Source organism: Schistocerca nitens, chromosome 8, assembly GCF_023898315.1.
Source record: "Schistocerca nitens isolate TAMUIC-IGC-003100 chromosome 8, iqSchNite1.1, whole genome shotgun sequence".
NCBI lineage: Eukaryota > Metazoa > Arthropoda > Insecta > Orthoptera > Acrididae > Schistocerca > Schistocerca nitens.
The window spans coordinates 519,178,241-519,193,150 of NC_064621.1; the positions used below are offsets into that span (position 1 = coordinate 519,178,241).

Below are 14,910 nucleotides of genomic sequence, written 5' to 3' on the forward strand. Positions count from 1 at the left end.
GCACCTGACGTGTAAAATTTTAATTTTTATATTCGGTTCGAGTACATTCTAAAAGTATCCACAATTGTCAAGAATCATTGTACTGGAATGTTCTGTAACTGTATATGTACCATATGTGTTCTGGCCAGAGGCAGTTCACTCCGCGCAAGTGCTGAATAAACCTTTGTTAAGTGAAGTTAGTGTTCGTCATTCATCTAATTACACCTTCTTCTACGTGACACTAGTGATGGGAAATTAAATAGGAACACACAGAATTTTGAGCTCCTAAAGCATCTTCGATGAGCCACATTTGCACTTCGAATCACTGCAAATCTTGGAGAGAACAAATCAGCAAGCTGACATATTTTGCAGATTTTGATTCAATAATGTCATATGGAATAATGTTACTAAGTAAGTCATCTTTGAGAAAAGAAGTCTTCATTGCTGAAAAAATGCTGTAAGAATAATATTTATTGCTCACAAACGACCATCTTTTAGACATATGTCTAAGGAATTAGGCATTCTGACTACTGCTTTACAGTATATTTATTCTCTCGTGTAGTTTGTTGTAAATAATCCACTGCCGTTCGTTACAGTACCAGAAGAAAAAGTGACATTCTCAAGCCCAAATTAATGTTGTCTTTAGCACAGAAAGAGGTGCAGAATACTGCCACCAATTTTTTCATCGCTCACCCAGTGTCACAAACGGTCTGACAGAGAGCAAAGTTAAATTTGAAAACAAACTGATAAAGCTTCTCTCTGACAACTCCTTCTGTTTCATAGAATAACTTGTATTTTTTTAGTTTGTAACAGATTGTGGGTACTGTAATGGAACTGGCCAGCGCACCTTTTTTTCTTGTCACATATAGTAGAATATTATACAGATAAATTCACCATATGATCCACAGAATACAAATTACAATTATGTATTTTTGTTATTTTGGCAACATAACTAAGATAATCTCATAACGTTAAACCATTAATTTATCATAAAAATCGTTATTCTTCAGAAAAATTACTTTTATATAATGGTTTTCAAAATTTTCATTGCATTGGAAGTCATTTACATTCATAATTATTAGGATTTTTTGATGTTTCCGTAATTGTTTTGAAAAATAATTTTAAAGACTTTTTATTGTCCATGAGCAGTTAATCACTTGTAAGTTTTCTAAATGTGGGATATGCTGAGGTGCTGTAGAGTTGTAAGGCTGCGATGCTTTGGCGATAAGAATTGGTCAGTATTCCACACGCTGAAACATGGAAAAAGTGTATTTTTTAATGCACATTAAGAAGTGGAGTTTACACACAGTCGCTTCCAGTATCTGTATTAGTTCGCCGTGCGTATTTTAAAATCAAGACCCAACTGCCTCTCGTAAGACGATGAGATACCCTACTAGAACGAGCCAGACAACAATTCATCTAACTGCAAGTTAAATATAACGCATTACCTTTGTTTTTTTATCTGCACTTGATCATTTTTCACTACGCGAAGATACACAAAGTGAAGTTTTGCGACGTTTGTATTTTTTTTTTTTTACTACTGCTAGTATTGTAGCCAACAGAGCAAGAGGCAGGTTAGGATATGACTTACTAATTCACGGTGTATCAAAGAATAAACGAAGTAAAAAAACTACTTGTAAATGGTCAGCTTGTAGTCATACTTACATATGAATGTGTAAGTTAATATAAAATGACTCACTTTACGTCATTACGATTAAGTGTACAAATGATATATAGAACATCGCACTAGATACTCTCCATGAATTTTACTTTTGAATGCGACTGTCTTGGAGCTGCCTTTTGGGTCTTACTATCAGTCAGTCGTTGAAACGAGAAATAAAAACCGCCGCAGACAGAGAATAGACCCCCCTAGAGTACTATGAGCAGCAGCAGCAAGCAGCAGTAGGTGCGGGATTACGCAGTGGACTCTTCCCTCGTCACGCAGGGCTGTCAAGGCAGCGCGCCAGAGCCGTATTCCACGCCGCTTCATTAGACTCACAATGCGGTCATTTAAATGTTCGCGCAAAACCTCTCCAGTGCGCCATTATGTCCCCTCCCTAAATACCTCTCGTGATGTAGGTACTCCACTTACTATAAGATAAATTAGAGCTCCATTAAGCCGCAGCCACATTTATCCCTTCGAACGACCTGTACAGCATCAATGACAGTTTTACAACACTTTTAATTATTTTTCCCGTTATACCCACAAATCTGAGAAACTAGTTCATCTACATTTACAACTACACTCCGCAAGCCACTATGAAGCGTATGGAAAGGTTTCCTCGCACTGTGTCACGTATTAGAGTTTCTTCCCGTTCAATTTGAGTACGGAGCGCCTGAAGAATGAATGCTTAACTTTTGATCTACTCAGCTAAAATATTTTCAACTTTTATGAGTGGTTACATTATATACCCTGCATATTTTTTAAGTTTCAGCCGTATTTTATATTGTAAATTATAATTTAAACTTTATTATGATTGCAAGACACGTTCTATCATAGTTTCGGATATTAGTTACCGAATAAAGTACTGAAAAATACATTAAGTCACGTTTTTATTCAGATTTATTTCAAGTACTGTATTTTAAAATCAAAACTAATGGAAATGTTACAGTGCTGTGTAGATCTATTTCTTTTGTTGCCAAAGAGACAATTTAATTGAAAACAGCATCAGTTGGAACAATTATTGCAAATTACCCGGATTACCTTATCACAATGATTCTTGCAGACCCACTCATTATATTCGTTACACTTCCTGTCTTTTCTTGATTCACATAGGCAGTATCTTCAACGCCGCCTTCCTTGAATTTTTTGTACTGTTCGAGCTACCTGAGTTTCCGCAGATACACCCATCATATTCCTCGCACTGAGGACATGTTTGCTCAAGTTCTTCCCAGTTTTTCCTCTTTGTTCGATATGAGGTCTCACCATTTCTTCTCCCAAAGCAGGCAGGAACAGACGCCGGTGATTTTTCTTCCTTTGCTGCCAGATTGGATTTTTCGTCGTTCAGAGAACGAAAGTATTCACACATCAATCATATTGAAAAAGAATTTCATGTAACATCTTCTGATGGATCTTGAGCATGTATATTGCCTCATTAACTTTTCCAGCGCATTGGTACCACTTTCAGTAGCATTGTAATGCAATGTAATTTCCTCTTGAAGTCACTTGCTTCGTTACCATATAAAGAATGATGATGTTGGAATGTGAGAAGCATTGCTGTTCTATTCTTTGCTGACCTATAAGAAGCCAACATTAGTTCATTGGTAAAACCAAAGATGGAAGAGCGTATCGCCCTTCGCTTATTTTTCAAAACTAATCCTGGACTCTTTGTCTTATTATGCCCCATTGTGCCTACCAAAACCATATTCTTTGTTACAGGGGACTCTGCTAGCTCAAAGCCATTAAAAAAAATAAAGTAGTGACTCCCTTTCCTGTCTCATGCAAATTACTGACCAGTTTCTCGAATATACGAAGACCCTGTTTCTTTGTTCTTCCCCTGTTATTTTTTCCAGTATATACTTGCGTATTGTGCGCATAGGAAGTATGGGCGGTCTAGTGCAACCCAAACTTTCATTCCATATTTTCCCGGTTTTGTTTTCATGAACACAAGAACTGGGAATCTTCCCATAAATGCAACCAATTATTTGTCTACAGTCACATAATTATTTGGTGTAGAAGCTATTTGAAATTTGCTGCTTACACTGTAAAAAATTTTTCTTCTTGGAGATAATTTGTCTGACATATGGTCCTGAGGCTTTACGATCAAAACGAAAGACACATAAAATTTGAACAAGTCTGTCTCTTCCCATTGGTGTAGTAATTGTTGGCCTTGAAAATGCAGGGTTTTGGACCACAGATTTACTACTGATTCTTTATTCAATCTCAGGACGCTCGCAAGAATACATATTCCAATAAATTCCAGCGGTTCTTCTATAGTAATATCGTTGCATGAATTTGAGATTTTAGAAGTGCCCTCAGAATTGGTGTGCAGGAAAATTTCGATCAATATCTCGTCAGAAAAAAAATTTTCATAGTGTCTCATAATTCTGAAATGTTTCCACTGTAAGATGTCAATCCGTGGTTACCTGTAATAATGTTATGCTGTCTGCGGTGACTTTGAGGAAAAGGTAACCTTTTCCATAATTTATCATTTTTCCGGTGTAGTTTTCGCCCATTTCGTTTTCACCAGATTCTGCATTTCCATTATCTATGTCAAAATTGTCTTCATTTTCAGAGGCATGATTGATTTATTTTGCTTCTAAATGTTCATTCGATACATCGTTATCATTATCACAAGCAATGATATCCTTATCACTATCATCATCCGAATTTGCATCAACTGAACGTAACGTATAGTTTTTAAACCATTAGGTTTGCCAGCAAAGCAATCAAAATAAGCAAATTTTACAATAAAAATTAACTGGAATAAACACTGATTAGATACAAATCGATCCACTGTGATTAGAATCAATTTTCACAAGCAGCGACATAATTGCGGTTTAAAACAATGAATCAGGAATTATAGAATAAACTTCTTTCATTTCCGTCCTGACACTACCGGTTTCAGTCAGCAATGATCTTCATATCTGCACCAATACATGGGAAAATGAAGCACAACAGTCTACATTGTAAAACAATAAAATCTGCCCTAGTGAAAGAATTACTTCCATAGATGTGGAAAGATCCGCTTAAAGTATGATGAGGAATAGCTGTTTTAAAATATGTCCTAATTCACTGTAGCTATGCTGTAGATAGACCACAGTGTCAGCAGAATCATAATAACAATTAAGAAAATATATGATCTGGGTAGAATGTATCCCCATTTCGTAAATCAAATGTTAAACTTTATGTGCACCCCCTTCACTGTCTCGGCAGTATCTACGGGCGCGTCTTACGGTCATAGATTCCACTCTTAATACTGATTCTTGGATTTTCGTAAATAGGATTTTGCAGAATCGATGGCGTCTATCTTCAAGCGTCTCGAAGATCAGTTGTTTCAGTGTCCCAGTAACTCTCTCCAGTGAGCCAAAAAGCCATTGTTCAATCGTGCTGCTATACATTCAGTATCCCCCATTAGTCCTATCTGGTATGGGTCCCACAGACGTGAGCAAATAATCTACGATGAGGCACATCAGTGTTTTGTTAGCAGTTTCCTTTGTAGAATGATAGCATTTTCCCAGTACCACCTGTTTCACCGCCTTCTCAGCGAATGTGATCATTCCTTTTCATAGATATACAAATTGCTACACCCAGTTATTTGTAGGAACTGACTGATTTCAATTGTGACTCGCAGAAACTGTAGTTATACGAAACTACATTTCCTTGTTTTGCGAAGTGTAGATTTTATAGTTTTTGAACATTCAAAGCAAGTTGCCAATATTCATGCGGATTTTTTCAAATAGTACTGCACTGTAGATAATGCTTCATCCGCAAAAAGTGTGAGGTCACATTTAAGATGTCTGCCTAGTTATTGATGTACAAAATGAACGGCAATTCTCCCAACACACTTCAGTGGGGAATTCCTGAAGTTCCTTCTACATTTGTCGATGACAAAACGCGTTTGATACTCCATGTGATCGTACCTCCGTTGATAAGCGTTGGTTCGACAATGAATTAAATGCCTTTCAGAAGTCAAGGAAAACTGCATCTGCCTGTCTGCCCCAACCCATGGCTTCCAGGATGTGATATGAGAAAAGTGCGAGTTGGGTTCCGCTTAACCGGTAATTTCGGAAGCCAAACTAGTTAGGATGGGGAAGGTCGAGATACCGCAAGACTTTCCTGATGAATCAAACAAGTACAAAAACAGAAGAAACGAAATCTTAATCTGGGGAGTATCTTTCAATTAGGACTTTTTGCACTTGTCTATAATGTTACTAATGCACCAGAAATCACCCAATGAAAATATTATTTCCATTAGTTACATTGATAGTTTTCACAGATACTTGTATTAATGGTGGTCAGGCGGCCTTGCGGATTACTATACATAAGTAATTTTCATATAAACCCCACTCATCTATAGCTGAGTGGATATAATCTGCAAAATACTTGCGTTTGGTGCAAATAGTGTGTTATTGTTTGGACCAAACGTGTTACAACTCAGGAGAAAAACCGGTCTGTGAAATATAAGGATTTGCTCGGAAAAATTGTTTACAGTTTACTATTGAAGTCAACTTCCGTATAGGTTGTACATCAGAGGCTGAACGCTTCAATATAATTATATCTGTCGTAGCGTAACTTCTCGATTGTTGCTTTCAGTCAACTTGTGCGGAAACTAAGTAATGTAATTTTATATTAATTATAGAACTTCAGCGAAGAATCTCTATTCTGTTTTTATACTGCGACGGATTATTACTGCTATACGTCTTTATACAATGAAAACTTTACATCTTGGGAGTAATTGACATTCTATTAAACGTTAGTCAGTTGTAATAGGCAAAATACACGCACTTATGTGTTTGTAACAAACCGTCACATTGACATTAAATGTAAAAACTACTCAATTCACTTGCTTAAGAAGCTCCATGAGGTATGTGTATGTGAGCATTTTCATACTTTTTCATTTTGATGTACACGTTATCATTTTAGGAGACTTGACTAATTGTAAACGCCTGTTCGTGTACTCTGTCATTGGGACAGCTATCAAGGACTAAATGTATCTAACACAAACAAAAATGCATCTCGTTTCTTGTAAACTTCAGTACCGTTCTTTGCGGGAAACCATATAATAATTCTTATATGGTACTTTATGATAGCATAATGTTACTGTTACGAAATTCCTGGTACGTTCAATTGTGATACTTGCGTTATCTGCAGAATTGACTAATTTGACTTCTGTACGTCAGATGAAGAATAATGGCGCCTCAGACCAGACTTTGGAACTGCGCTAAGGAATTCTCTTCAATTCAGATTTGTCACCGATTTCTAATGTTTAAATTATTTAATACAATTCAGAACGTGTAAATGCAGTACACAGTTGAAAAAGTCGTCGCACGTTGAAGTTACAGTTTATTAAGTAGATTCGTATTACTGCGGTATGACGCAATGCAAGAACGCAATATATCTCAAAAGGCATCTGTCAATATTTGAACATGTTAATTACATCATGTTTCTCTGACAGGAAAGTGCTTGTACTACTGATACGTGACGTGTCTGAGTGGAAACATTAGGTACTATATGAGAGCAACTGGTGCGTAATATATTAAAAATACAGGCAATATCGTATACTTATGGTAAGAAATGATGATCATGCTACAATTTTGTAAGACGTCGCAACTAGATTCCGATCACAACTTTTTACATAACATTGTCGTCATCGACATTATAAATTTGAAATATTATCATCGTCATTAGGATATAGCGATAGCTACATCGTTAGTATGATTAAAAATTTTATTTTCATCTCGAGCTAGAGAATTTTTATGATTAGTTTCAATTACATCTGCACCATCATCAGATATGAAATGATTGCATACGAATAACACGTCAGTGTGAACTACAGTATCATAAGCAATTGCTTGTGTTAGTAAATAGATACAGACGCAAACCATTTTTATATATTACTGAGATTGTAAACGTTAAGAACAAAACATAAGTGCCTTTTCTTCCGTTAAACACTCCACGATTTTAGGTTTGTGCCACTTGCTAAAATACTTGAATTTCATCCCACAAGTCTAATAAAAGGAATACATCGATTCAAGAGTTAACTAGTAACAGTGCTCCCCGTCAATTGTCTGGAAAATTGCTTGATTAAAAGCGCATCAGAAATCTGCAGCGCATTCGCGAAACGTGTGTTCATTGTTGTCGTAAAGTTGCTACTGCCCTTTAGCAGACGAGCCGAGCGGTATAGACACACATAACCAGTAACTTATCTTTTACACTACAGTAAATAGGATTTACGTATCATACGGAGAATCCTGTTGTGGAAACAAATCAAAGTGCAAAACAGGCTGATGGTTAAATTCATTAACCTTTGACTTGTGAGTAATTAATCAAACACTTCATGTCCAGATCAGACAACGTGATGTAGGTTCGAAAAAGTTGCGAACTTGGTGTCGTCAACCTCACAAAATTCATCTCCAAAGCAAATAATATAATTACTATTCAAAAAAGTTCGTGTCCTGGGCTCAAGACAAATTCATTTACATTCCATACCGTTACACCATACGAATAAATTATTTATTATTTTTTAATTCGTATCCGAATATTTGTTACTTACTCGGAATTAAACCTAACATTCTCATCAATATACCGAAATAATTTTGTAACTAACTATTTGCAGTGTATTTAGTTGTCATTTTTTATCGGAAGCTAAAAATTACTGTTTACTGTGCGTAGAGTACACCTCTCTTGTTTTGGGCAGAAAGATTTTCAGTGTAGTGTATTGGTATAAGATTTTCACTTTGAACGAATTAACAATCTAAAGACGATAGTGTATCGTGCGTATTCACTGACGATTCATCAGTGATGAACGTAGGTAGGGACGACAGGTATAATCTAGTCAGTTTGAAATCATGGGATGGGGGAGGGGAAGCAACGTTATCACTAAATAGGAGATCTTTCTTTTAGAATATCCTATCATCAGCCTACAGCTCCGTCAGTCCGCTGAGATCTGGAAAGGAAGTTTAGTTTGTAGGTTAACACAGTTTACCGTATGACAGGGTATTTTAATGTTATGAGATTACTGGGTGATAATGGCGCAAAATCTTAAATGTGAACAAACTCACGCTTTATTTTTAAATTAGTAATTAACAATTCCTGCGAAATGCAGTGAAGAGCCAATCAGCGTTCATTTAAAGATTTCTTTGAAACTTATTTGAAAGACCATTGTCGACAATTTGTGAAGGAAAGTAACACAGACAACGACGCTACAATGAAATGGAAAAGAAAATCTGAAATTGTCCAATCAAAGGGATGAACACTAAACGGAACAAACAATATTCAGAAGAGGAAAACAGAAGTGCGGTAATTTAAGTTTAAGGTGAAAACTGTAATAAACTGTATCAAAAATATATTACAATAACGAGATATGCAACAAACATTTCTAAAAGTTTTCCCGTGAAACGAATAACCATATGCGTAACTACATTGCTCTCATTTACAGAGTTTGTAGACCTGTGTTTACATCCTTAGTTCTAAGAGCTGTACCAATAGTAGTGATTGGACACAACGATATTATACTGTGAAAATTATGACGTCTAAGTTATTCGAGTTTGTTGATGTTATTTGAAGTTCTTAAATAACTTGTATGCCACATCTACTTTTCAAATTTCCAGGCAAAGCTTTTCAAATACTGTATATCTCTTAATCACAGCTTAGTCGAAGTTATGCTAATTGTGATGATTATATTAAAATATTTTATATAGAAGCTGTTTTAATTTAATAAAATATATAGGGAACACAATCTGAACATCCTTATAACAAACACAAAGTCAATGGCATTCTTAGATCACCAGCCCATGTGAGTTAAGATCGAAACTGACAAGCAGATGATAGAGAGAGTTAATACATTTAAATATTTAGGGTGCAATATTACATATGGAGCAAATAATGAAATAAGTTAGATGTATTTGACTATTTCTGTGGAGCTATATGCACAATTTCGTTGGAAGAAAGTTCACAGAGATACTGCACTGAAGTTCTACAAAGTTACTGCTATGCCCGCACTGTTCTATTGATACGAAAACTGGACACTTAAGAAGAGAGATGAAAAGAGAGTAGAAGCTAGTGGAACGGACTTCCTTAAATATTGGGCTTTCCACTAGTAGCTTTAAATAAAAGACTGAAGAGAATATGACAAATTTCTCAGACACGATATTACACTGCCTGTATTACTCTGAATTACGATGCAAAGTTCCTTTGGACAGGCTTAGGTGTGTCCATTGATGAGAGGTTAAACTGGAAGCAACACATTGATGGTCTGCTGAAACGTCTGAGTTCAGCTGCGTATGCTATTAGGGTTATTGCAAATTTTGGTGATAAGAATCGCAGTAAATTAGCTTACTATGCCTACTTTTATTCACTGCTTTCGTATGGCATCATATTCTGGGGTAATTCATCGTTGAGTAAAAGAGTATTCATTGCTCAAAAACGTGTAAGCAGAATAATTGCTGGAGCCCAGCCACGGTCATCCTGCAGACATTTATTTAAGGATCTAGGGATCCTCACAGTAAATATATTCACTTATGAAATTTGTTGTTAATAGTCCAACCCAGTTCAAAAGTAATAGCAGTGTGCATAGCTATAACACCAGGAGAAAGGATGATCTTCACTATGCAGGGTTAAATCTGACTTTGGCACAGAAAGGGGTAAATTATGCTGCAACAAAAGTTTTTGGTCACCTACAAAACAGCATCAAAAGCCTGACAGATAGCCAACTAACATTTAAAAATAAATTAAAAGAATTTCTAGATGACAACTCCTTCTACTCATTGGCTGAATTTTTAGATAAAAATTAAGGAAAAGAAACTTAAACATTAGTGTCATGCAATATTTTGTGTAATGTAATATCTTGTACAGACATCTTTTATTAACCTGACACGTTCCACATCATTACGAAGTGTCGTATTCATGATCTATGGAACAATTATTAATCGAATCTAATCTAATCAAAGGAACAGGCAATGCGGCGACTACAACCATTATGTTGATGGTTGTTCATATTCGCAATTGCGAATACATTTTATTTAAATATCTCAGAGGAACAAAGTCGCTTTAGGGCTGGTAGATCATGTTTAGACAACTCCATTGTCTTAGATTAGCAGTTGGAAAGAACAGAGCTAGCAACAGGGAAATGCACGTGACTCTTGTGGATATAGAATAAGGTTACGACAACATCCCAAGATCTGAGATTGCAGCTGCCATGAAGAGACCGAAGGTACATGATAAATGAATTAATTTGGTTATGAAAATGTATAAGGAGACAGGACCAAAAATAAAGATGGGAAACAGAATAATAGAAAGTTTGAAAACCACCAAATGTAAGCATCGTTGCGATCTATTCCCTTTACTTTCTTATATATACATAGGACAAGCACTGGAGGCATGGTGCAAAAATTGTTCTGGAATGGGTATGTTAACTGAATAGGACAGAATGCATTCACTACTTTTCGCAGATGACCAGAAAATTTTCGCAAACACTGGACAAGACACAGAACATATGTTGGGTAAATTCAAGAAGGAATACCCAAGATGGGGTCTCAAACGTAACTTCGACAAGACAGAGTGCATATTTATTGGCAAACAAGAAACGGAAGAATTAATTCTAGAAGAGTGGAAGATTAGTAAATGTGATAATTTTAAATATTTAGGTTGTATTATATCCAGTGGCGAAACCTGCGACGGAGATATTGAGACCAAAGTAACTATGAAGTCCCTGCATGGACTGATTGGGAACAATAGTATAATTCAACAAACTAAGAAACGGATATTCCTTAGTCTCATCGAGAATATAGTTACTTTCCCTGCAGAAATGTGGCCGCTTACGGATAAAAGAAGGTACAAGATCAGGACAGCGGATTTAGATTTTATGAGAAGGTATCTACTGATCAACCGTCAAGATAAAATCAAAACACTTAAAATATTCTAACAAATGGAAGCTGCACAGTCCATAACGAGAAGATGCTGGAACCAAAGTATGCAGTGGTGGGCATGTTAAAAGAATGGGCAATGACAGGTGGCCTAAGAAGGTGTTAATGTGGTACCCGAGAAGAACTAAAACAGCTTTCGATTTGAGTAACGGAGACTACTGGAAGGAGAAAACGACTAACCTGTAGTGAGAAAAGTGAGAGAAGAAGAACAATTTATTATGAGGGTATTAAAACATTTTATACGAATATTTTATTATTATTATTATTATTATTATTACTACTACTACTACTACTACTACTACTTCTGACACAGGGTGCGGCTGACGTAATATTACGGCGCTTGTCGGAAATGGTAACGTGCGGAGGACGTAATATTACGTCACGCTATTTTCGACGATTTTATGCGGTGTTGAACGTAGTTTTACGGCTCCCGGAATCATGCGTGATGCCTGCAGGCTTCGTAGGTGACAGTAGCGGTATCATTTGAACAATTCATCGTTTTTGAAACTTTGTTATTTTCTTTTGCTTGGTAGGCATTAAGTGTCTCAATTTCGTACGCTTTGTGTGCTTTTAGCCTGGTTTTGTGTTCAAAATGTGCAATGAAGAGGAGAAGGAGAAACGTTTGGAGAACATGATTTACAAAATCCTTGACGAATTCACAGATGATGGAAACGAAATATTTTATGACGATTCAGATTACACGGTATTTGAAAATTGTAGTAATTCTGGAGTTTTTTTGAAAATTAGGTGCTACGTACGTTTGTCGTACGGGCTGTGCTATTATAAAGATTTTCTTTGACGTAGCTCAGGATATAAATACGGGCATAAGAGTCCACTGAATGTAATGTTTCAGTTTGCATCGCAACTGCACTCCTCTAGGAATGCAAAATTTTGCTTTGACCTTGTATTCTGTGTGTTTCTTCAGATGTAAATTGGTTGTGAAAGGAATATAAACACAAAGATTACGAGCTTGCTTACATATTTCAAAACTAGAATTCCTTTTCAATTTTTTTCTGTGATGATTGCTGTTAAATTTAGGTTCCATCTACATATTCAAGATTCAACACCACGAATACCAAAAATGTGCATTTAAAGTAGGAAGTCAAATTAATATGTTTTGAAATTCCAACTACGTATATGTACATGCGAATTATAACTTATAAAAGAAAACAGATATTTTAGTTATTCCACAGATAATGACAGCTATCTGCGAGACTACACGGTCTCAAAATTGTTGACGTCTCTGGTACGTTAAAAATGATCGCGACGGCAAATTATACTTGGGGGAGAGGAGAGACAGTAACAAAGCGTGAACCCCCCCCTCAGAACTGAACCATGAATTCGCACCTGATTACCACTCATCATTCCGATGATTACCTCCGTAGGTTTAGTCCTAGCGAAGAGGCTGAAAGTAATCCTGTAACGATTCACAACTGACGCTGCTGGACGTCCACAAGCTTTCCTTTTTTTGCCTTCTTTCCACGTGTCTAAAGTTTCTGACGTGGATTCTCTTGGCACATTCCACAGTCTATTTGCGGCTGCGGATAACACTTCCAGCTTCCTCCCATTCCCATCCGCCACAATCCTAATCGAAACCGGTTATCGTATCGTCAACACCAACAATAACGGCGCCCTCTTCCACTCACTCGTTCTACGTGACCGCTCGGGGACAGGAACACGTATGGCAGTCTCGGCCTCTTATCGGCAGGAAGGGCGCCAGAAGCGGGAGCTGCAGCAGTGGAGCGGCCGGTGCGTTGCCGCGAGAGCGACACTCACTTGTTTGGCAGCGACGCGGCGGCGGTCTTGGCTGCGCGTTGCCTGTCCTGTGGCTGAGGCGGTAGCTGGAGACGGTGACACCGGGAAGCCGCCGACTGACGCTGCTACGGATCTAGAGGAGGCGGCGCCGGCGGCGGCACCAACCCCCGCCGCGGCGCTGCTCGCAACATGGCCGGCCTGCCGCGGACTATTAATACCGCCTGGCGCCGCGCACACACCTGCCTGCCCAGGAGCCGCGGGCCACGAGACTTCACCTTCATACGCCGACCACTCACGCCAGCGTGACCACCTCAGCCGTTTCACAATCGAGCCATTTTCCGGAAGAAGGGCGGCAGGTATACGTGTGCTTTTTTGGGAGATTGTTTAAAATTAATCGTTGGCTCATGTATAATACTCCACCGAGGTTTCGTGTCATTATCTCAGTTCTAGAGGTCAGACAAACGTTTTGTGATGCGCGTGCGAGTAGCACTTCTCGGTTTTATGTAGCGAGAGCTTTTATGTGCAAATCAGCTTACCTGGAGCGTCAGCGGTTGCTTCAGTGCTAGGCTGACCAACATACGCTGAAGAGTCAAAGGAACTGGTACACCTGCCTAATACAGGGTGTTACAAAAAGGTACGACCAAACTTTCAGGAAACATTCCTCACACACAAAGAAAGAAAATATGTTATGTGGACAGGTGTCCGGAAACGCTTACTTTCCATGTTAGAGCTCATTTTATTACTTCTCTTCAAATCACATTAATCATGGAATGGAAACACACAGCAACAGAACGTACCAGCGTGACTTCAAACACTTTGTTATAGGAAATGTTCAAAATGTCCTTCGTTAGCGAGGATACGTGCATCCACCCTCCGTCGCATGGATTCCCTGATGCGCCGATGTAGCCCTGGAGAATGGCGTATTGTATCACAGCCGTCCACAATACGAGCACGAAGAGTCTCTACATTTGGTACCGGGGTTGAGCAGACAAGAGCTTTCAAATGTCCCCATAAATGAAAGTCAAGAGGGTTGAGGTCAGGAGAGCGTGGAGGCCATGGAATTGGTCCGCCTCTACCAATCCATCGGTCACCGAATCTGTTGTTGAGAAGCGTACGAACACTTCGACTGAAATGTGCAGGAGCTCCATCGTGCATGAACCACATGTTGTGTCGTACTTGTAAAGGCACATGTTCCAGCAGCACAGGTAGAGTATCCCGTATGAAATCATGATAACGTGCTCCATTGAGCGTAGGTGGAAGAACGAAACTAAAATGAGCTCTAACATGGAACTTAAGCGTTTCCGGACACATGTCCACATAACATCTTTTCTTTATTTGTGTGTGAGGACTTTCCTGAAAGTTTGGCCGTACCTTTTTGTAACACCCTGTATAGTGTAGGGCTCCCTCGAGCACGCAGAATTGCCGCAACATGACGTGGCATGGGCTTGAATAATGTATGAAGCAGTGCTGGATGGAACTGACGTCACGAATCCTGCAGGGCTGTCTGTAAATGCGAAGGGGTGGAGTTCTCTTTTGAACAGCACGTTGCATGGCATCCCAGGTATGCTCAATAACGTTCATGTTTGAGGA

At 38.2% G+C, this 14,910-nt stretch overlaps 1 protein-coding gene across 1 annotated transcript in view; it reads right to left on the reverse strand.

Annotated features, from left to right (window-relative positions):
* LOC126199649 (myosin light chain kinase, smooth muscle-like) overlaps window positions 1-13,426 on the reverse strand; it is a 380,890-nt gene extending 367,464 nt beyond the window's left edge. The window contains exon 1 of the mRNA XM_049936576.1: window positions 13,342-13,426. The gene's annotated coding sequence lies outside the window, so the exon portion shown is untranslated. The remainder of the gene's footprint in view (window positions 1-13,341) is intronic.
* Between the last annotated feature and the right edge of the window lie 1,484 nt (window positions 13,427-14,910).